A 22,963-nucleotide genomic window follows, 5' to 3' on the forward strand; every position below is an offset into this window, starting at 1 on the left:
TCCAAGAACAAAATTTCAGAAGTCCTCATTACTGGTGATACTATTAATGTCAGTTATGATAATAAACAGTTTATCCTTAATGTAATTTAGGGATTCATGATTTGCATCAACCTGTTCATTATGATCCAGGTTTTATATTGTTTTCATGTAGTTGTCCTTACATGCTTCAGTAGTATTAGATGATAAGAATGAATTGAAGAAAAATTGAGAGGAAGTTTGAAATTAAGACTTAATGTTTAAAACAGGAAATGGGATGAATACATGGCACTCATTTTCTTTTCCTCCCGAAGACAGGGAAAAGCACATTTTTCAGTGTCTAGTTTTGGCCAATATAATGTAACCAAAAGTGATATAAACCACCTCCAGGCTGGGCCTATAAATACATCCCACACAGAATCCTGCCCGGTTATTTCCTTTTCTAATGTAATCTTGGATGGGAATGTAAAGGATGGTGATAATCCAAGAGCAAATTAATTAAATCTCTTAATATAAATTTCATGGAGAAGACTCCTTACCATAACTTCCAATCTCATCGAGGTGTGAGGCAATTAGCAATAAATTATGTTAAGTCACTGAGATTGGTGAGGCAGGTTTTCTCTTATCTTGTTTACAGAATTCTAATTTATGTCATTAGTTCCCATCTAAAATAAAATATTACATTGGAAATAACTGCACATGGCCATATTTCTTGGTTAATATTTTTACCATCCTTCTTTTGCACTCTTAAAATGCATATGGGGAAAAAATGCATATGGGATGTTGTTAAATATTGTATAAATGCACATTCACATTAGAAATTGATTTTTGTGTGTTGAGCACTTGCTGTGTGCTATATAGTGTTCTAAATATTTTATATGTATTCATTTATAAGATCCCATTAGCAACCGGTGAGATTGGTGCTATTATTATCATCATTTAACTGATGAGGAAACTCTGGGGGAGTGAACTTCTGTGCTAATATTAAATATATTTCTAGGAAGTGTACGGTCTGGGACTGGAATTTGCAAGCATGAGCTTTTCACTACTAGGAAAAACTGGGGGATATAAATGTATACATGAAACTGGTTCTGCCCATTTTGTCCTCTTGTAATTTTAGTATATGTCTCTTTACCTTACAACCCTTTAAATATAAATAGATTTATACATAATTCTTTTAGTATTAAAGAATAGCAATAGCAATGTCAATAATAATCACAATCATGGAAATGAGAGCAGAAAACACTTGAATATTGTATGTCGTTATATTAAAGTGGTCCTCAGGGCTAATACTGATGCAGTAGTTTCTCTGAGGTTAGTGCTAAAAATAAAACCAAATCTGCAGATTAGGAAACCCAGAAGATGTGACCCCATATTTTGTGCTCTTAACCATGACAATATCTCTTTTCCTGGTTAATTCAGTATCCGCCATCATCCAATAGGAAACAAAACCATGATTAAAATGGCAGTCATGCCAACAAATCTTTTGTGAGGGAATTATATTTAGTGCGATAGATACAAATCTGAGTCTATGTTTTACAATTACAGCATTTTAACTGCAAGCCAAAATGAGCAATAACGGGCTTCACTAAATGGTAGTCACAGTTCCTGTATTAATCAGCTGTATTCAGCATGGTGAAAACAGGTTCTAAAGCCCTAAACTATGAAGAAAAGTAACACTTTAAGATTTTATATGCTGCTCACCTTAAAACACTCTGTTTTAAATTGGAAACTCAAGCTGCAGATTTTACTAGCAAACTTGCTGACTAGGTAGGAATTTCCTGACACGTAGATCAGACCACTTGATACGCATTGCCATTTGAGACCTGCCAGGACTTTTCAGTCTCCACTTTCTCACTCACTTAATGCATAAATGCCGGCCTTAAGTTTGAAAGATGACAGTTAAAATTTAAATATGTTTTCTGGAAATGGTACCACTATAAGCCATTGTCAGCGACTTATCAATTCAATTATTAATAAACGTATTATATTATTCATAAAGTGAAGCCAGATGATTACAATATAATAGAATCTCTGTTTTATCATAGCCTCTTCTGCATTTTCCTTCACAATATTTACCAAAATAGATACTCTGCACAACAGTAATAAAGATTTGCTTACATGGATCTTATTTAGATCAAGTCCCTTTTAATAGATCCAAAACATAGCTAAAGCCAGAACACTTGTACGAAAGGCAGACTCAGGTTAAATATTGCAGTAGGCTCCAAGCAGGTGGAATGACAGCAGGAGGATACTGATCAGAACACAGATCTCGGAGTCAGGAATAAGGTCAAAGCTGAAAATTAAGCTAACTCAAGAATAAATATATATATGGTAAGAAACTATATTTCTATCCACATTTTGTATGGAAATTATTTTTATGAGGTCATTCTAATGAATTTTGGAAATGTAAATATTATATGAATCATCCAAAAAGTTGACCCAGAGATTTTTATCTGGTCTTTACTAAATATTCAAAGAACAGATATGTCTAATGAAGCACATTTTTTCCTCATGAGACGACAAAAACAACAAAAACGCCACAATTCATGGAGTTTGTCAGGCTACTGAAACATTGGTAACAGCCTGACAGGCTAGGTTAAAGAAGAATATTGTAGGTCAATCTCAATATTGAACATATACAGTTCTGATGCAACAGAATTCACCCATATTTTTTTTTTAATCTAGCACACAAGAAATAAAATGCAACTTGCTTCACCTGGCAAAGACAACTAAAATAAAATTCTAAGAGTCTCAATGCATTAAAATACTAAAAAGTAGTCCTTTAGTCAGTAACGAGAAACTTACTTGCTACCACTTTTTCTATTTCATGTTTCAGTTTTAGGCACCAGCTATATACACACAGTTTGAAGCACCTGCTGATAAAATAAGAAACCAAGAAAATGAAACAAAAATTTAAAAGACCTCAAATGGGGGCGCCTGGGTGGCTCAGTGGGTTAAAGCCTCTGCCTTAGGCTCAGGTCATGGTCCCAGGGTCCCAGGGTCCTGGGATCGAGCCCCATATCCGGCTCTCTGCTCAGCGGGGAGCCTGCTTCCTCCTCTCTCTCTGCCTGCCACTCTGCCTACTTGTGATCTCTGTCTGTCAAAAAAATAAAATCTTTATTAAAAAAAAAAAAAAGACCTCAAATGAATACAAAATATCTTCATGATCTTATGAAGAAAATTTTAGAAGTATCTTGAAAGATATTTTTAAAAGATGTAAATAAATGAAGTGGCACACTATATTCATAGTAGAGGAAAATGTAATATCATTAAAATGTTAATATCCCCCAAATCTATCTATGATACAATACAATTCCAGACTCAGAAATAAGATTTTAATGAAATCTTATGTTGAAGACCCAACAATCAAAAATAGCCAACAATCAAAAATAACCAAATTCTGGAGGGAACAAGGAAGGGGAATTTTAATTGCTTATGCTAATTATGAACCTGTCATATTTAAGATAATAGTGCTATTGTATAGGAATAGAAAATTAAATGAATGAATAGAACAGAGGTCCAGGAAAATGACCAAAAGTCTCTGTAAACTTAATAAAATAGGTGGCATTTCAGATCAGTTGGGAGAAGTTAGAGTATAAAGATAGGGTGCTGGGAAAATTGATTCCCCATATGCTTACAAAAGGAAATTTGATCTCTTCCTGGCACTTCACCTAAATTTAAGTTCAGACTAATTATAGATTTATATTACTTAATTGTGGTTGGAGGATAATTTCTAAATAAGACGTAAAATAAAACCACAAACCGTTAAGCAGAGGATTGATATCTGCAACTACATTATACTGAAGGTAGTAAGTATGAACACGATAAACAGATATTTTTACAATTCCCAACCAAATAGATTTTATTTTTAATATAAAATAATTACTATAAACTAATAAAAATAATGTGTTCAATAAAAAATGGGAAAAATGGTAAGAACTGTCATTTCATAGAAGCACAATGTTACAAAAAACATATGACAAAAATACTCTACCTCACTAGAAATTGAGGTGTGTAAAATTACATCATGAGATAACTTTTCATACTCACTAGGCTGGCAAAAATGAAAAAAAAAAAAAAGATACTACCAAAAGGTAATGAAAAAATAGTGAAATTCTTTCATTGCTAGCCAAATAGGTAATAGCACATAAAGAAACAATTTTTCTTTACTACATATACATAAAAATGCACATATTAAATGGCCTAAGAATTCCAAGAATAGAATATACTAGACAATCTTTCACAAGTGGTGTAGTAGATATATGCAAGATTACACATAGCAGTATTACTAGTAGTACAAATAAATCTGGACATGACCCAAATCTCCATCAACAGCAAAGTGGGTAAGTAAATTGTTGTTTATATATTCAAGAGAATAAGGCTCTAAATGAATCTCAAAATATCAGTATGAGGTAAGCAAACCACAAAAGTCTCTTTATAATATAATTCCATTTGTATATCTATCTAAAGCCATGGGGGGAAAAGAATATTTTATGCATAAATATAAATGTCAGCTAGGAATTATGTTGAATCCCTACTAGTAGAGACCTTACTATAGTAGCTCAAATAATTTCAGATCTTGTTTTTCAACTACAAGAAGCCTGGAAAGTGGGTATCCAGGGTCTGCCTAGAGGTTCCACTTGTTTTTTCTGCTGCTCCTTATTTAGCATTGCCTCTGTGTTCAAGTTCAAAAGGTGATTGTTGAAGCTCAGACATTGAGAACACATTATAGATGGTAATAAGAAGAGGAAGAAGAAGGGACAAATAGAAAAAGAGTTCTCTTGAGAGCCCCATTCATAGCTTTTCACTTAGATCTTTCATCTCAGCAGTCTCAGAAACTAGAAAATGCAGTAGTTTAGCGAAGTAGGTTGCCACCTTCAATAAAATCAGGGCTCTGTATGAAAAGGGGGAAGGGGAAGTATATGGGATAAATAACCGACAGTCTCTTGCTCATACAGCGTAATGGTGGGGAAAGGCAAGGAGTAGATTAACACAGAGAGAGAAAGTATCTCTGCAGACTGGGAAAATGGATGCTTTGCACTTGGAGTGCAAACAGTTTCACAAATACATTGGTTATCATTTTATATCTAAAACTTGATGGTAAGTGCATGGATGTTCGTTTTTAAACTATACATTATATGTTACCTACGTTCTTCTCTACTCTTATAAAGAGCTAAAAATAAAATGAAACAAAAGAAAAAAAAACATTTCCAGTTAACCTGTCAATTCCAATGTGAGAAAAGCAAAATTATGAGATTCTCTTAATGATTGCTGAAAAACATACTATCCTTTAACTATGATTTTTGACTTTGGCTATCTTTTAACAACGGAGCCTAACATGTGTGCATGCCGTGGCCCACTCAGTTGGCTTAGATGGAACAGTGACAGGTTTTGGGTGTATACGTTATATTCCTTGTGTGAAAAAAAATTCATTTGTCTTTTATTAGCAATAGATAATCTCTATTTTTAGAAGAAAACAGGAAGGCAGTTTGCACATCCCGAGTTAATAGGAAATTGTTCTGTGTGGTTTTTGCAAAAAGAAAACAAATTTAGCTTCGAAGTACCCACTGTAATTTCTCTGCATTTGCTCAAAAGGTAGAGAAGGAAATGAAGGTGACAAAGTGTTTATTGTGTGCTAGGCACCATGTTCCATATTTTGCATTCGGAGTGGATCCTTTCTGGGTTACCTCATCTCTTGCAACAAGTCTCAAGACAAATTCCATGATATCCCACAGTGTGGTTTAAAAGAAAGGCCTGCAGAGGAGTAACAAGAAGAGGACTTTGGGGTCTCCATCAGGACACCTTATTGATATGTGGTCTGTTTCTGCCTTCCCTAGGGAACCCTGTGTCTCCTTATTGCTCTCTCTTTCTACAGGGAAAACATGATAAAGCATATTGTCAGAGGAGGGAAGAGTAGACTTCTGAGACCTAGGCAATCTGGATTCCAGTGTCTTAGGTTTAGAGGAATTATATGGGAAAATAAAGGGCCCAGGACATGGGGGTCACAGCAATTGTATTATTATATTGAAAATGTAACATTATACCTGAGAAACCTGAACTCAGAGATGTAAAATAGCATGTCTGAAGTCACACAGGCAGTGAGCTTCACAATTAGATCTGTGATTGGAAAGCTCATAGTGCTAATCTACCCTTGCTATTTTGTTTCTTAGGGTGACTATGATTGGAACAACCACAGAGCTTTATAAAATTCTATCTACCCTGGGGGCACTTGGGTGGCTCAGTTGATTGAGCACCTGACTCTTGGTTTCAGCTTGGGTCATAGCTCAGCCTTGTGAGATAGAGCCCCATTGGAGCCCCACATGGAGCTCTGCCTGGGGCAAATGCTCCGCGGGGAGTCTGCTTGAGATGTGCTCTCTCCCTCTCTCTCTGCCCCTCCTCCCACTCATGCACACTCTCTCTCAAATAAATAGATAAATAAAAATTCAATCTGCCCTGAATCACTTTTATTTTTTTTCAGAACTCAAATATTTATTATTAGACAAAGCTTTAATCAGATATACACATAAACACACACATGTATATCTCTACATGCAGACATAAATATGTCTGAATTGTTCATGTATATATACATATATATATATCTATAGTTGGAAGACTCATTGTTGTCCAAAATTTTACTAGAAAATGTGTGAAACAAAGTACAGTCAGCAATTCAAACACCTCAGGAAATGAGCAGAAAGGGAGTATGACTTTAAAATCAGAATATTACAGAATCAATGAAAGTTATATTACAAATTATTTCTATTTTCTAAATTTCTGTTTATTTTCTTTCATAATAAGATATCATGAGAGTCAAGAAATACAAAGTTTAGCTATGTAAAAATCAAGTATGGGGAGCAAATTCAGAAAATTATGTTAAGGATTTGTTTTATTATTCCAAAAAGATTCAGTAATACTGATTTTGAAAATATAATGATTTGCTAAGTTTAGCAATGGTTTAGAGCATTAATCTGAAACTATTTGGCCACGTTGGTTTAACTGTTAATCAGTCCAGGTCAAAGGTTAATATACTCCTTTTTTTTTTTTAAGATTTTATTTATTTATTTGTCAAAGAGAGATAGTGAGAACAAGAACACAAGCAGAGGGAGTGGGAGAGGGAGAAGCAGGCTTCCCACCGTGCAGGGAGCCTGATGTGGGGCTTGATCCCAGGACCCTCGGATCATAACCTGAGCTGAAGGCAGACGCTTAACGGCTGAGCCACCCAGGCACCTCAAAGGTTAATTTACTCTTGAGAACCTTTAGCTTCACTCTGTTTCACCATAATGGAGTGTATGTACTGGTGAATCTCATCAGTCTCTTTGCAAATTTAGAAAGAAACTGTCATGACAAAATGCACATGAATGATAACTGGATTTTGCTATTATTAAATAACATTTAAATAATATATCTTGTGTATTATTAGTATGATCTTCATATATAAAAGAATATGTTCATCACAAAAATAGATATAAAGGAGAAAAATATTTCTGTCCCATTATTAGTTAATGTCACAGAAATGTGAAAATAAATGTCAAATGGACATCATTTGATTATTCTTATATATGCTTAGGGACAATTTAGAATCCACACTTTCCCTTATTAAACCTATCTTAATATCCAAAATGGATGACAGGGAAGATTGAAATATTAAGGTAATCTTAAACCAACATACAGCTATTAATTTTAAGCTTCTTACTTTTGTTGCAGTATTTTAATAAAGGGATATTGATTCATCATTATGCATCTCTGTCCAAGTCTGCATTTCAGTGGAATTGTCAATGATGGAAATAAATTTCATTTTAGGCAATAGGAAAATATATGTAGAGTTGAAATGCAATCAGATACTCAAGGGTAACTTTATAGATTATTGTGTTAAGTGTTAGGCTTTAATTTCTTTAAGGCTATGAGATTTCAGGAATTCAACAAAAGTTTGTCTGTAGGAGGGCCAAAATTAACTAACCAAAGTTTTGTCTGCAATATTCTGTCCACACTAGACAAGCACATATGAAATAGGTCCAAAATCACAGTTAAGGACCTATAGCTAAAATCTTCTCATAAAGCTTGTTGACGTGTGCTTGGGATAATACATTCTATTACCAACAAAATAAATCTTACTTCATAAAGGTTTTATAGGTTACTTGACATTTTTGAACCCCATCTTTCTTTGCCTTTACTCCAAAAGATAATACATTTTTTCTTGTCAAAACTGTCTTTGTCTCCTGGAAGAAGCCTTTTGTTTCTCTGGCCTAGACTTCTATCTGTCAAGGTCCTAAAACTTAGAAAGGTAATAGTGATCCTTGGAGAGATAAGCTGAAAAGTAAACCTGTGTGGACCTTCTGTATGGTAATTTATCCTGGAAACTACTCAATATATTCATTCCATCAAAACTGCAGTTGCAGACTTCACTGAAATATCAGTGTAGTTTTTTCCACCTCTGTTAGGAGAGTAAAAGTAGACAGAGAAGTATTTATTCCCTCTCCCCTTTTAAGAATTCTGTACAATTTACCTCTAAGTGCTTCTTTAAAAGCCTGTATATTTCCCAATTTATTCTCCCACATTCATAGGAACTTCTCTGTCTTCACATGGAAAAATCCTTTCCCCATCACCAGCCACGGATGAACCAGCTCCTTATATTACTGCGAATACTAGATACAATCAAAAGTAACTTGAATGTGGTCCATATATACAATGGAGTATTATGCCTCCATCAGAAAGGATGAATACCCAACTATTGTATAAACATGGTTGGGACTGGAAGAGATTATGCTGAGTGAAATAAGTCAAGCAGAGAGTGTCAATTATCATATGGTTTCACTTACTTGTGGAGCATAAGGAATAACATGGAGGACATTAGGAGATGGAGAGGAGAAGTGAGTTGGGGGAAATTGGAGGGGAAGACAAACCATGAGAGACTCTGGACTCTGAGAAACAAACTGAGGGTTTTGGAGGGAAGGGGAGTGGGGGGTCGGATGAGCCTGGTGGTGGGTATTATGGAGGGCACATATTGCATGGAGCACTGGATGTGGTGCATAAACAACAAATTTTGGAACACTGAAAGAAAAAATAAAACAAAATTTAAAAAAAGTAACTTGAATATTTCCTCTCCTTCCCCACCATATATATATACCTGCCACTTGGTTCTGCTCCCACATATTCTGGCCTTTTTTTCTGTTACTAGGGCTATAACCTCTCTGCTTTGTCCTAAAATCAGTTTCTCCCAGGGTGCCTGGGTGGCTCAGTGGGTTAAGGCCTCTGCCTTCTGCTCAGGTCATGGTCCCAGGGTCCTGGGATCGAGCCCCGCATCAGGCTCTCTTCTTGGCAGGGAGCCTGCTTCCCCTGCTCTCTCTGCCTCCTTGTGATGTCTGTCTGTCAAATAAATAAAATATTTTTAAAAAATTTTTAAATCAGTTTCTCCTCTTTCTCATGACATCTCATTCCCTTTCTTCTACTCAAAGGCATAGTGTCAGTAATTCTTTTTTCACCCTCATTATGAATTCTTGCCTGTCTCCTGGATAATACCTTCCAGCCCACACATAAGTTGTATTTTTCACATCTAGAAATTTTAGATCTTCCCCTGGGATCACTCTCTTCAGCTGAACACATATATATTTAATTGCTTACTATTTATTCAAATGTGCACTTCAAACTTGACATGTTCAAAACCCAAATTAAACCCTGTTGCTCTTTTTTAAACCACATGCATAGCACCACCATTTTTTTCTTTCCTGTTTTATTGCACTAGCTTCTAGCAGGCCCCCTTGCCTCTGCTTTTGCACCCTAAAATCCATTTTCAACCCAATAGAGAAATCCTTTAACACAGTGTCACAGAGACTATGTCACTCCTTAATGTCTCTGATGGCCTCCTCTTCAGCTTATAATACAAGACAAAGTCTTTGCCATGGTCAATTCTGGTCCCACCATCCCTTTAGGGTTTCCACCAGACTCCTCCCTTGTTTTCTTTATTTCATTGGCTCTAGCTATTTTGCTGTTCTTAGAAAATGTCAAACATGCTCCCATTTTAGTATTTTTACCGTTATTATTCTCTGTACTTCTAACACTTTTCTTCCATATAATATACATTCTAATTCATGTTTTTCAGGTCTCTTCTCAAATGTCTCATTATCTGAGTCTTTGCTGAGTGCTATGTATAACAGGACATGCACATTCAGAACTCTTTACCCTCTTTATATAATTTATATTTCTTCAAATAATTTATTTTCTATTTACCCTTACAGAAATATATCTCCATGAGGGCAGGTTCTTTTCCTGTTTTGGTTCTTCATATATTTCGAGTGCCTTAGTGGTGCTTGGCACATAATACATTCTCAGTGTGTATTGTTAAATGATGGATGGAATAATGTTGGTCTATTTCAGATTTGCTATTCTTTACTTATCAGGTTCTAAGGCTTTAAATAATCATGTCTTTCTAAGCTAGTTTTTTTTTTCTAAGCTAGTTTTAACTCTGAAATTAAGGAAAATCATTTAACCCCAGTCAAACTAGCTAATGCAGCATATACAATCTTTTTAGGCACTATATATATATATATATATGTATATATATATATATATATAATATTATGTTATACACACACACATATATATAACATAATATTATATTATGTATTATATGTAAAATATATATTATATATTATATAATATATATATTATTTATACATATATAGGTATATATATAGTACTGATTATCTTCTCTTTTATAACATTTTATAACATTTATAAACTCCAAGGACTAATAGCAGAAATTATGCACAATACTCAGAACACTCAGAAGAGAAAGAAAAATGGGAGCGGTGAAAACAGGCTTGTTAGAGGGTAAATTATGAGGGAGAATAGAAGTGACCACAATGAGAAAATCCAAACAAACAAAACTCCCAGTAGTCTGTGAGTTTTTTGGTTAAGGAATCTTTTGAGAGTTATTACCTTAACACAAAATACCTATTCAAGAAGACATCTATGGTATTATCTTAATAAAATGTAAGAAATAAAGTTACAAGAATCCCTTATATCGAGTCGTTCATTGAAAATTAGATTACATCGTTTCTTAGAATTGTTTTAATGCGGCAAGAAGTGCACACTGTATTTTAAAAGTTGTTTTAATGTAAAAAGTTATTTAGGTAATTTTTATGGATATATGTTTTTTATGTATTTATTTTCTGTTATAACTGGGTGAGTGAGACATTGGATTTTACTTTATGCAAAGTTGTATTTATTGTTGTCTCAACAAAATGGAAATTATACATTTGTACCTTCATAGCTAGTACTGTACCTGAGTGTTTCTACCTAATTTTTTCTTAATTGTGTTCACACAGACTCTTGTGAAATCTGAGCTATGAAGACCTTGATGTAAGAGATGTCTAAGTAAACTGGATTAAACAGTTTATCAGGAATATAACAATTTTTTAAAAATCACCAAAATATTATTCAGTTACAAATTAAAAATAAGGAAGGATTAAAGACTCTGGAAACACCAGAAGAGGCTAATTTAAGAAAAAGAAACAACCAGGAGAAACTCGCAACTTTTGTCTTCTGTATGTACTTTGGACTCTCCCTGAACCAAAGTATGTAGCTAAGGTATAAATTTAACTGAACCTTTCCTTATATATCATAAAATCACTACCAATTTTCTTGCTCACTTGGCTACCTTTATCTATAGAGTAATTCCACCTATGAGTTATATGTGGTATTAGAAAATCAGAGTATCAGTATTTTCCCCATTTGTAGTCGAGGCAAATGGAGGCTTAGGTATCAGCCACTAATGAAATGTCTTCAAATAAAGTACCTCTATTTATTAGATATCCATCATTTAAGTCTTTTATTTTTTTTAGATTTTATTTATTTATTTGTCAGAGAGAGAAAGAGAGCACAAGCAGGGGGGAGTGACAGGCAGAGAGAGAAGCAAGCTCCCCGCTGAGCAAGGAGCCCAAAGTGTGGGGCTTGATCCCAGGAACCTGGGAGACAAAGACAGACACTTAATCAACTGAACCACCCAGGTGTCCCCCTTATTTAAGTTTTAAAACTCTTTTTTCTCATTCTTTCTCTGGAATCAGAAGCATCTAGAGAAAATATTCTGAAGGTTTTATTTATTAAAACTTTTTCTTCTTTTTAATAACAACATGATGATTTTACTTTCCAATCATTTATTTGTTTAATAAATATTTATTAACTGTAAATATATATGCCTGATACTGAACTTGTTGTTTGAGGTAAAGCAGTGAACCAGAGGGAATATGTCCTTGGGCCCATAGTGGTTAAATCCCAATGAGAAATATTGTTTGCCGAAGCACTAAGACTAAGATGATAGTATTAAATATATCAAGATAGTAGCCACAGATAACAGAGTAATTAAACGAGCAGTTATATATAGAGAGTATAAAATAAGTAAAAATTTGAGGTAAATTGATAGATATTTATTGTCCCAAAATTTCATTTTGCAAAATTTAAATAATTCAGGCTTACATTATCCTAATTTCACTTTATACAGACTGAAGTAATCAAAGAGGCTGTGGTAATTCTGCTTCCCCTTAGAGTCCTTACATACTTCCTCGAATATTTGAGGAAATGCAAACTTGGTAATAACTATAACTGATGTATTAGTTATCCATTGCTGTGAAACAAATTATCCAAAACATAGTAGCATAAAACATTAGATATTCATCATTTTAAAGTTTCTAAGTTTCTGTGGGAAACATAGCAGCATAAATAACAATAAATGTTTATTATTTTATAGTTTCTGTGAGCAAGGAATTCTGAAATGGTTTGGTTGGACGGTTCTGGCCTTAAGTCTCCCATGAAGTTACATCAAGATGGCTGCTGAGATTACAGTAATCTTAAAGCTTGACTGTGGCTGGAAGATCTACTTCCAAGGGATTCTTATTGAGAGGTCTGCGTTCCTTTCCAGAGGGCTGCCTGAATGCCATAATGATGTGGCTGCTGGGTAAGTGATTCGTGAGACAAAGCAAGGCAGAGGCCGTAATATCTTTTACAACCTAGCCTCAGAAGTCATGCAGCATCACTTCTGCAATATACTATTGATTACACAGCCCTACTTAATGTGAAAGGTGAGTGGATAAAGGCGTGGATTCCATGATGTGAAAATCCCTGGGGACCATCTTGGAGGCTGGCTACTATATCTGAGATCAATTCATTTCCTTTTCCTTTCACTTTTTTTAACATTTAAAATCGGTTTTACTTGGAATGAGTTGTGATCAGCCTCAGCATATTTTCAAATCTGTGCAACAGATGCTATCTTGTCTGTAATTAGATAAGTTCTTCCAAAGCCCAAAGGCAAGGCCCTCAGAACTAAACACTCGTTGTACTTCCTTTATTTATTAGGTGATCTAAATTATGAAAAGTGTTTTTCTGTTTTGGAAACTCATAGGATGTCTTTTGTCCCTGATGTTAACATATTTTCATGCAATGCTCTTTAAGCTGAAAATAACGTTTGTTATTTAGAGATTGCTTTCCCTGCCCTTTTATTTTACATGTCAGTTTACTAATGTCCAGAGAGGTCCAGTAACTAAGGTTGTAAAATTTGGAATAGAATCCAGGTATTGTGATTCTTGATCCTTTGTCTTTCCTTTACAACTTGCTAGCAGCTGAATAGTTTTCAATAATTTCATTCTAGTATGAGAAAGCATCCATAAATTTAGCAGTAGAAATTTGCAGGCTAGTTATAATGGAACAGTTCAACAATGCCAGCAGCCATAAACTTTTTCATGTATGATTTCCTTCTTTTCATTATGCTGGCGTTTCTGCTCAGAATTTCAAAGATGTAAAACAACAAAATGGGACTTCCCTCAAAGAGAAAACAAAAACAGTGAAAATGTATAGGTAAATTGCAATTTTAGGAATGTGTTGATTTCAAAGTTCTGACTACAAAATACAACTTTCAGAAATATATCTGTATAATTATGTGTTCCTTGACATGCCTTACTGAACAAATAACAAGACTATGGAGTCATTAAATTTAAACACACACATATATGGTTCCCTCAACCCTTAATATCTACTTAGCACATCTGTGTTTGCAAATATATTTCATTCCCTTTCAAATAAAAATGACTTTCCCCTTCCCAAACCAGTTTATTGGTGCTAGAAGCACTATACCTAAGGGTTGAATCACTTCAGGAGTTGTGAATCAACTGTAAAATGAAAATTAATTTATCAGTGAACAAAAGTAATACAGATAGAATAGTGGATTATCAACTATTAAACTCTATTATTTGCTTGGTTATGTTGATATATGACATGACCTTTTGCAATTCTTTACCTCTTCCTTTGTTCTTGACATTCTGTTCCTTTTTTTTTTTTTAAGATTTTATTTATTTATTTGGCAGAGAGAGAGATCACAAGTAGATAGAGAGGCAGGCGTGGGGCGGGGGAGCAGGCCCCCTGCTGAGCAGAGAGCCCAGTGTGGGGCTCCATCCCAGGACCCTGAGAGCATGACCTGAGCCGAAGGCAGAGGCTTAACCCACTGAGCCACCCAGGCGCTCCGACATTCTGTTCCTTATAATAAGTTTAAAACAAAACAAAACAAAACAAAACAAAAACAGAAGAAAATGCCACAAAGTTAAATAAAACAAATTTATATGCTAGAGTATTTTAGGTTTGTTTTTAATTGTCTCATCAAAATAAGTGCCCTGCAGTAGTCTGTAAAATGATCAAAATGGAGGTAAGAAAAAAGGAACTGCCTTATAACTCCCAAACGTTTTGCAAAGAGGAAACTTGTCTTATACTCAGAATTTAGTATTTAACATTTACTATTTTATACCAAACATAATATTTCATAATGCCGCTCTATTTTAAAATAAACTTTTATATAAGACTAGTTTTAGTTTTAGAAAAAATAACTGAGTAGTTGAAAGAGTTCCCATACATCACACACCCACTCTGTCGTATTATTAATATACACATTTCTTTTTTTTTTTTTTTTAAGATTTTATTTATGTGTTTGACAGAGATCACAAGTAGGCAGAGAGGCAGGCAGAGAGAGGTGGGGGGAAGCAGGCTTCCCGCTGAGCAGAGGGCCCCATGTAGGGCTCGATCCCAGACCCTGAGATCATGACCTGAGCCAAAGGCAGAGGCTTAACCCACTCAGCCACCCAGGTGCCCCAATATAGCACATAACTTATATTTACTAAACCAATATTGGTATATGTTGGGGTCCGTTATCAAAGGAACGAGACTGAGAAAAAGTGAAAGTTATGCAAAGCCTTATTCTATGCATTAGAAGTTAGACTGACCAGCCAGGGGAATGAGACTCAGACAAAGTGAAAGTTATGTGAAGCTTTATTCTATGCCAAGCATTAGAAGTCAGACTGACTGGGCAGGGCCGCCTCCAAAGAGAACGACCCCCTCCCGATCTCACAGGCTGGTTTTATAGGGCATAACCGCAGACCCAAGGTACGTGGCTTCTATTGTTAAGGCATTTCCTCCCGGAATTGATACCCGGAACCATACCAGGAACTACTGGGGCGTTTATTCCCGGAATGAAGTCTGTGGATGTAAACAACAATATGGCTACCTAGGCAATATGGAGTTGCTTTGGCTAAGGAGGCCCTAATAGTTAAACAGGTTTTAACATTAAATTGGCCCTAACAGTATATTATTATTAACCAAACTGCATATTATATTTGGATTTCTTTAATTTAATCTCCTCTATTTCGGAAATAGAAATTTCCCATGTTATATCTACTTATCAAATATCTGCTTCTGACAGTTGGCCATGACCGTTTTTCTGACTTTCCTTGTTTGAGTGACTTTTAGAGTTTTGATGAGTACTGGCTAGATATTTGTAAAATGTGCCTATATAAGAGTTGGCTTGGGTTTTTCTTTTTTTTTTTTTTTAATTTTATTTTTTATAAACATATAATATATTTTTATCCCCAGGGGCACAGGTCTGTGAATCGCCAGGTTTACACACTTCACAGCACTCATCATAGCACATACCCTCCCCAATGTCCATAATCCCACCCCCCCACCCCCCTCCCCCCATTAACCCACAGTTTGTTTTGTGAGATTAAGAGTCACTAATGGTTTGTCTCCCTCCCAATCCCATCTTGTTTCATTTATTCTTCTCCTACCCCCTTAACCCACCATGTTGGATCTGCTCTCCCTCATATCAGGGAGATCATATGATAGTTGTCTTTCTCTGATTGACTTATTTCGCTAAGCATGATACCCTCTAGTTCCATCCACGTCGTCGCAAATGGCAAGATTTCATTTCTTTTGATGGCTGCATAGTATTCCATTGTGTATATATACCACTTCTTCTTTATCCATTCGTCTGTTGATGGACATCTAGGTTCTTTCCATAGTTTGGCTATTGTAGACATTGCTGCTATAAACATTCGGGTGCACGTGCCCCTTCGGATCACTACGTTTGTATCTTTAGTGTAAATACCCAATAGTGCAATTGCTGGGTCATAGGGTAGTTCTATTTTCAACATTTTGGGGAACCTCCATGCTGTTTTCCAGAGTGGTTGCACCAGCTTGCATTCCCACCAACAGTGTAGGAGGGTTCCCCTTTCTCCGCATCCTCGCCAGCATCTGTCATTTCCGGACTTGTTAATTTTAGCCATTCTGACTGGTGTGAGGTGGTATCTCATTGTGGTTTTGATTTGTATTTCCCTGATGCCGAGTGATGTGGAGCACTTTTTCATGTGTCTGTTGGCCATCTGGATGTCTTCTTTGCAGAAATGTCTGTTCATGTCTTCTGCCCATTTCTTGATTGGATTATTTGTTCTTTGAGTGTTGAGTTTGCTAAGTTCTTTATAGATTTTGGACACTAGCCCTTTATCTGATATGTCATTTGCAAATATCTTCTCCCATTCTGTCAGTTGTCTTTTGGTTTTGTTAACTGTTTTCTTTGCTGTGCAAAAGCTTTTGATCTTGATAAAATCCCAGTAGTTCATTTTTGCCCTTGCTTCCCTTGCCTTTGGCGATGTTCCTAGGAAGATGTTGCTGCAGCTGAGGTCGAAGAGGTTGCTGCCTGTGCTCTCCTCAAGGATTTTGATGGATTCCTTTCTCACATTGAGATCCTTCATCCATTTTGAGTCTATTTTCGTGTGTGGTGTAAGGAAATGATCCAATTTCATTTTTCTGCATGTGGCTGTCCAATTTTCCCAACACCATTTGTTGAAGAGGCTGTCTTTTTTCCATTGGATATTCTTTCCTGCTTTGTCGAAGATCAGTTGACCATAGAGTTGAGGGTCTATTTCTGGGCTCTCTATTCTGTTCCATTGATCTATGTATCTGTTTTTGTGCCAGTACCATGCTGTCTTGATGATGACAGCTTTGTAATAGAGCTTGAAGTCCGGAATTGTGATGCCACCAACTTTGGCTTTCTTTTTCAATATTCCTTTGGCTATTCGAGGTCTTTTCTGATTCCATATAAATTTTAGGATTATTTTTCCATTTCTTTGAAAAAAATGGATGGTACTTTGATAGGAATTGCATTAAATGTGTAGATTGCTTTAGGTAGCATAGAATTTTCACAATATTTATTCTTCCAATCCAGGAGCATGGAACATTTTTCCATTTCTTTGTGTCTTCCTCAATTTCTTTCATGAGTACTTTATAATTTTCTGTGTATAGATTCTTAATCTCTTTGGTTAGATTTATTCCTAGGTATCTTATAGTTTTGGGTGCAATTGTAAATGGGATGGACTCCTTAATTTCTCTTTCTTCTGTCTTGTTGTTGGTGTAGAGAAATGCAACTGATTTCTGTGCATTGATTTTATATCCTGACACTTTACTGAATTCCTGGACAAGTTCTAGCAGTTTTGGAGTGGAGTCTTTTGGGTTTTCCACATATAGTATCATATCATCTGCAAAGAGTGATAGTTTGACTTCTTCTTTGCCAATTTGGATGCCTTTAATTTCCTTTTGTTGTCTGATTGCTGAGGCTAGGACTTCTAGTACTATGTTGAATAGCAGTGGTGATAACGGACATCCCTGCCGTGTTCCTGACCTTAGCGGAAAAGCTTTCAGTTTTTCTCCATTGAGAATGGTATTTGCGGTGGGTTTTTCATAGATGGCTTTGATAATATTGAGGTATGTGCCCTCTATCCCTACACTTTGAAGAGTTTTGATCAGGAAGGGATGCTATACTTTGTCAAATGCTTTTTCAGCATCTATGGAGAGTATCATATGGTTCTTGTTCTTTCTTTTATTAATGTGTTGTATCACATTGATTGATTTGCGGATGTTGAACCAACCTTGCAGCCCTGGAATAAATCCCACTTGGTCGTGGTGAATAATCCTTTTAATGTACTGTTGAATCCTATTGGCTAGTATTTTGGCGAGAATTTTTGCATCTGTGTTCATCAAGGATATTGGTCTGTAGTTCTCTTTTTTGAAGGGATCCTTGTCTGGTTTTGGGATCAAGGTGATGGTGGCCTCATAAAGTGAGTTTGGAAGTTTTCCTTCCATTTCTATTTTTTGGAACAGTTTCAGGAGAATAGGAATTAGTTCTTCTTTAAATGTTTGGTAGAATTCCCCCGGGAAGCCGTCTGGCCCTGGGCTTTTGTTTGTTTGGAGATTTTTGATGACTGTTTCAATCTCCTTACTGGTTATGGGTCTGTTCAGGCTTTCTATTTCTTCCTGGTTCAGTTGTGGTAGTTTATATGTCTCTAGGAATGCATCCATTTCTTCCACATTGTCAAATTTGTTGGCGTAGAGTTGCTCATAGTATGTTCTTATAATTGTCTGTATTTCTTTGGTGTTCGTTGTGATCTCTCCTCTTTCATTCATGATTTTATTTATTTGGGTCCTCTCTCTTTTCTTTTTGATAAGTCTGGCCAGGGGTTTATCGATCTTATTAATTCTTTCAAAGAACCAGCTCCTAGTTTCATTGATTTGTTCTATTGTTTTTTTGGTTTCTATTTCATTGATTTCTGCTCTGATCTTTATGATTTCTCTTCTCCTGCTGGGTTTAGGGTTTCTTTCTTGTTCTTTCTCTAGCTCTTTTAGGTGTAGGGTTAGGTTGTGTACCTGAGACCTTTCTTGTTTCTTGAGAAAGGCTTGTACCGCTATATATTTTCCTCTCAGGACTGCCTTTGTTGTGTCCCACAGATTTTGAACCGTTGTGTTTTCATTATCATTTGTTTCCATGAATTTTTTCAACTCTTCTTTAATTTCCTGGTTGACCCATTCATTCTTTAGAAGGATGCTGTTTAGTCTCCATGTATTTGGGTTCTTTCCAAATTTCCTCTTGTGATTGAGTTCTAGCTTCAGAGCATTGTGGTCTGAAAATATGCAGGGAATGATTCCAATCTTTTGATAATGGTTGAGACCTGATTTAGGACCGAGAATATGATCTATTCTCGAGAATGTTCCATGTGCACTAGAGAAGAATGTGTATTCTGTTGCTTTGGGATGAAATGTTCTGAATATATCTGTGATGTCCATCTGGTCCAGTGTGTCATTTAAGGCCTTGATTTCCTTGTTGATCTTTTGCTTGGATGATCTGTCCATTTCAGTGAGGGGAGTGTTAAAGTCCCCTATGATTATTGTATTATTGTCGATGTGTTTCTTTGATTTTGTTATTAATTGGTTTATATAGTTGGCTGCTCCCATATTAGGGGCATAGATATTTAAAATTGTTAGATCTTCTTGTTGGACAGTTCCTTTAAGTATGATATAGTGTCCTTCCTCATCTCTTATTATAGTCTTTGGCTTAAAATCGAATTGATCTGATATAAGGATTGCCACTCCTGCTTTTTTCTGATGTCCATTAGCATGGTAAATTCTTTTCCACCCCCTCACTTTAAATCTGGAGGTGTCTTCAGGTTTAAGATGAGTTTCTTGTAGGCAACATATAGATGGGTTTTGTTTTTTTATCCATTCTGATACCCTGTGTCTTTTGATTGGGGCATTTAGCCCATTAACATTCAGGGTAAGTATTGAGAGATATGAATGTAGTGCCATTGTATTGCCTGTAAGGTGACTGTTATTGTATATTGTCTCTGTTTCTTTCTGATCTACTACTTTTAGGGTCTCTCTTTGCTTAGAGGACCCCTTTCAATATTTCCTGTAGAGCTGGTTTGGTATTTGCAAATTCTTTCAGTTTTTGTTTGTCCTGGAAGCTTTTAATCTCTCCTTCTATTTTCAATGATAGCCTAGCTGGATATAGTATTCTTGGCTGCATGTTTTTCTCGTTTAGTACTCTGAATATATCATGCCAGCTCTTTCTGGCCTGCCAGGTCTCTGTGGATAAGTCTGCTGCCAATCTAATATTTTTACCATTGTATGTTACAGACTTCTTTTCCCGGGCTGCTTTCAGGATCTTCTCTTTGTCACTAAGACTTGTCAATTTTACTATTAGGTGACAGGTGTGGACCTATTCTTATTGATTTTGAGGGGGGTTCTCTGAACCTCCTGGATTTTGATGCTTGTTCCCTTTGCCATATTGGGGAAATTCTCTCCAATAATTCTCTCCAATATACCTTCTGCTCCCCTCTCTGTTTCCTCTTCTTCTGGAATCCCAATTATTCTAATGTTGTTTCGTCTTATGGTGTCACTTATCTCTCGAATTCTCCCCTCATGGTCCAGTAGCCTTTTGTCCCTCTTTTGCTCAGCTTCTTTATTCCCTGTCAATTGGTCTTCTATATCACTAATTCTTTCTTCTGCCTCATTTATCCTAGCAGTGAGAGCCTCCATTTTTTATTGCACCTCATTAATAGCTTTTTTTATTTCAACTTGGTTAGATTTTAGTTCTTTTATTTCTCCAGAAAGGGCTTTTATCTCTCCGGAGAGGGTTTCTCTAATATCTTCCATGCCTTTTTGGAGCCCGGCTAGAACCTTGAGAATCGTCATTCTGAACTCTAGATCTGACATATTACCAATGTCTGTATTGATTAGGTCCCTAGCCTTTGGTACTGCCTCTTGTTCTTTTTTTTGTGGTGAATTTTTCCGCCTTGTCATTTTGTCCAGATAAGAGTATATGAAGGAGCAAGTGAAATACTAAAAGGGTGGCAACAACCCCAGGAAAATATGCTTCAGCCAAATCAGAAGAGATCCCAAATCGTGAGGGGGGAGAAAGGGGATAAAAAGAGGTTCAGAAAGAAGAAAAGAAAAAAAAGAAAAAAGAAAAAAAAAGAAAGAAACAGTTAAAAAAAGAAAACCAATAAAGAAAAAATATAAAAAGGAAAAATATATATATATATATTAGATAAACTAGTTAAAAAACGTTAAAAAAGAAAAGGGTAAAAGTTAAAAAAATTTAGCAGAAGAAGAAAAATAAATTGAAAAAGAAAAAAATTTAAATTAACTGCAAGGCTAAAGAATCATGGGGAGAAAGCCATGAGTTCCGTGCTTTGCTTTCTCCTCCTTTGGAATTCTGCTGCTCTCCTTGGTATTGAAAGTGCACTCCTTGGTAGGTGAACTTGGTCCTGGCTGGGTTTCTTGTTGATCTTCTGGGGGAGGGGCCTGTTGTAGTGATTCTCAAGTGTCTTTGCCCCAGGCGGAGTTGCACCACCCTTACCAGGGGCCGGGCTAAGTAATCCGCTCGGGTTTGCTTTCGGGAGCTTTTGTTCCCTGAGCGCTTTCCGTAGAGTTCTGGAGGGCGGGAATGAAGATGGCGGCCTCCCAGTCTCCGGCCCAGAGGAGCCGAGAGCCCGAGGCCCCACTCCTCAGTGCGCCCTCAGAGAACAGCACCGATTTACTCCCGTCACCCTGCCTCCGGCCGCGCTCCGAGCTGACCGAGCCTGCGACCGGTTCAAGGTAACCCCGAGCTTAGAGCTCACTCCTTGGCTCTATCTCTATAGCTGGCTTCCCTGTTCTAATACCTGTAAGCTCTGCGACACTCAGACACCCCAGATCCTTCTGTGACCCTGCAGGCCCTGAGGCCACGCTGACCCTGCATGGGCTTCACCCTGGTTAAGCCTCTGGAGCGATGTCCCTCAGCGGAACAGACTTTTAAAAGTCCCGATTTTGTGCTCCACTGCTCCGCCGCTTGCCGGGAGCCAGCCCCTCCCCCCGCGGTCTATCTTCCCGTCGCTTTGGATTCACTTCTCCGCCAGTCCTACCTTTCAGAAAGTGGTTGATTTTCTGTTTCTAGAGTTTCTGTTCTTCTCTTCGATCTCCCGTTGGATTTGTAGGTGTTTGCAATCTTTAGATAAGCTATCTAGCTGATCTCCCGCTACCTGAAGTAGTCTCAGCCTGCTACTTCTCTGCCATCTTGACTCCTCCTCTCGGCCTGGGTTTTTCTTATGGTCAGATTGGGTTATGCATTTGAGGGGAGGAAGACCACAGAAGTAAAGAGTGACACTGTTTTTTAAGCACATATGTAACTGACTAATCAATACTATTATAATCTTTCATTTTATCCATTTCAACTTAATGTTGTCATGAGCCTTTGGACCTGAATCCAGATAGTATTATTTCTCAAGTGTGTGGGATTAACTTGATGCTCTTGGAGTATTGATGCCTACAAACAAATTTGATAAAGTCTGTAGGCTTTTGTAATTATATTAATAAAAATGTAAGAATTAAATACCTAGCTTTTCTTCATAAACGTTGGAACCTGAACCTCTGAAAGTTATACTCCACTTGATGACTGTAATATAAATGTCATCTCCACCTGTATTACAAATCTATAGATATTTTATGTTATTTTTCATTGAGAATAAGTTTCCAAAGGAAGGTTTTCTATGAATTAGCTTAACGAACCCTTATGAATGGTATTCATTCAAATTTTATCACTCCATCCATAATTTTTTTCTCTCATAACTAGTAAAGTTCAATTTTGATTAAGTAGGTCCGAATATATTGTCTATTAATTTTACATAATTATTTCCTGACAGTGGAATTTCAGAGGGGATGTATATCAAATATAATATGTGTGTATAAGTCAACTACTATGGAAGTGCTAACTAGATATATGGAACATAAGCACCTTTATGAAGTGTAATAAAATTCTGAATTATACTTAACATTATATTTCAGCTGGCATGTGAGTTAATAA

This window comes from Enhydra lutris, unplaced genomic scaffold (assembly GCF_002288905.1).
Source record: "Enhydra lutris kenyoni isolate GAN:26980312 unplaced genomic scaffold, ASM228890v2 scaffoldscaffold4, whole genome shotgun sequence".
Lineage (NCBI taxonomy): Eukaryota > Metazoa > Chordata > Mammalia > Carnivora > Mustelidae > Enhydra > Enhydra lutris.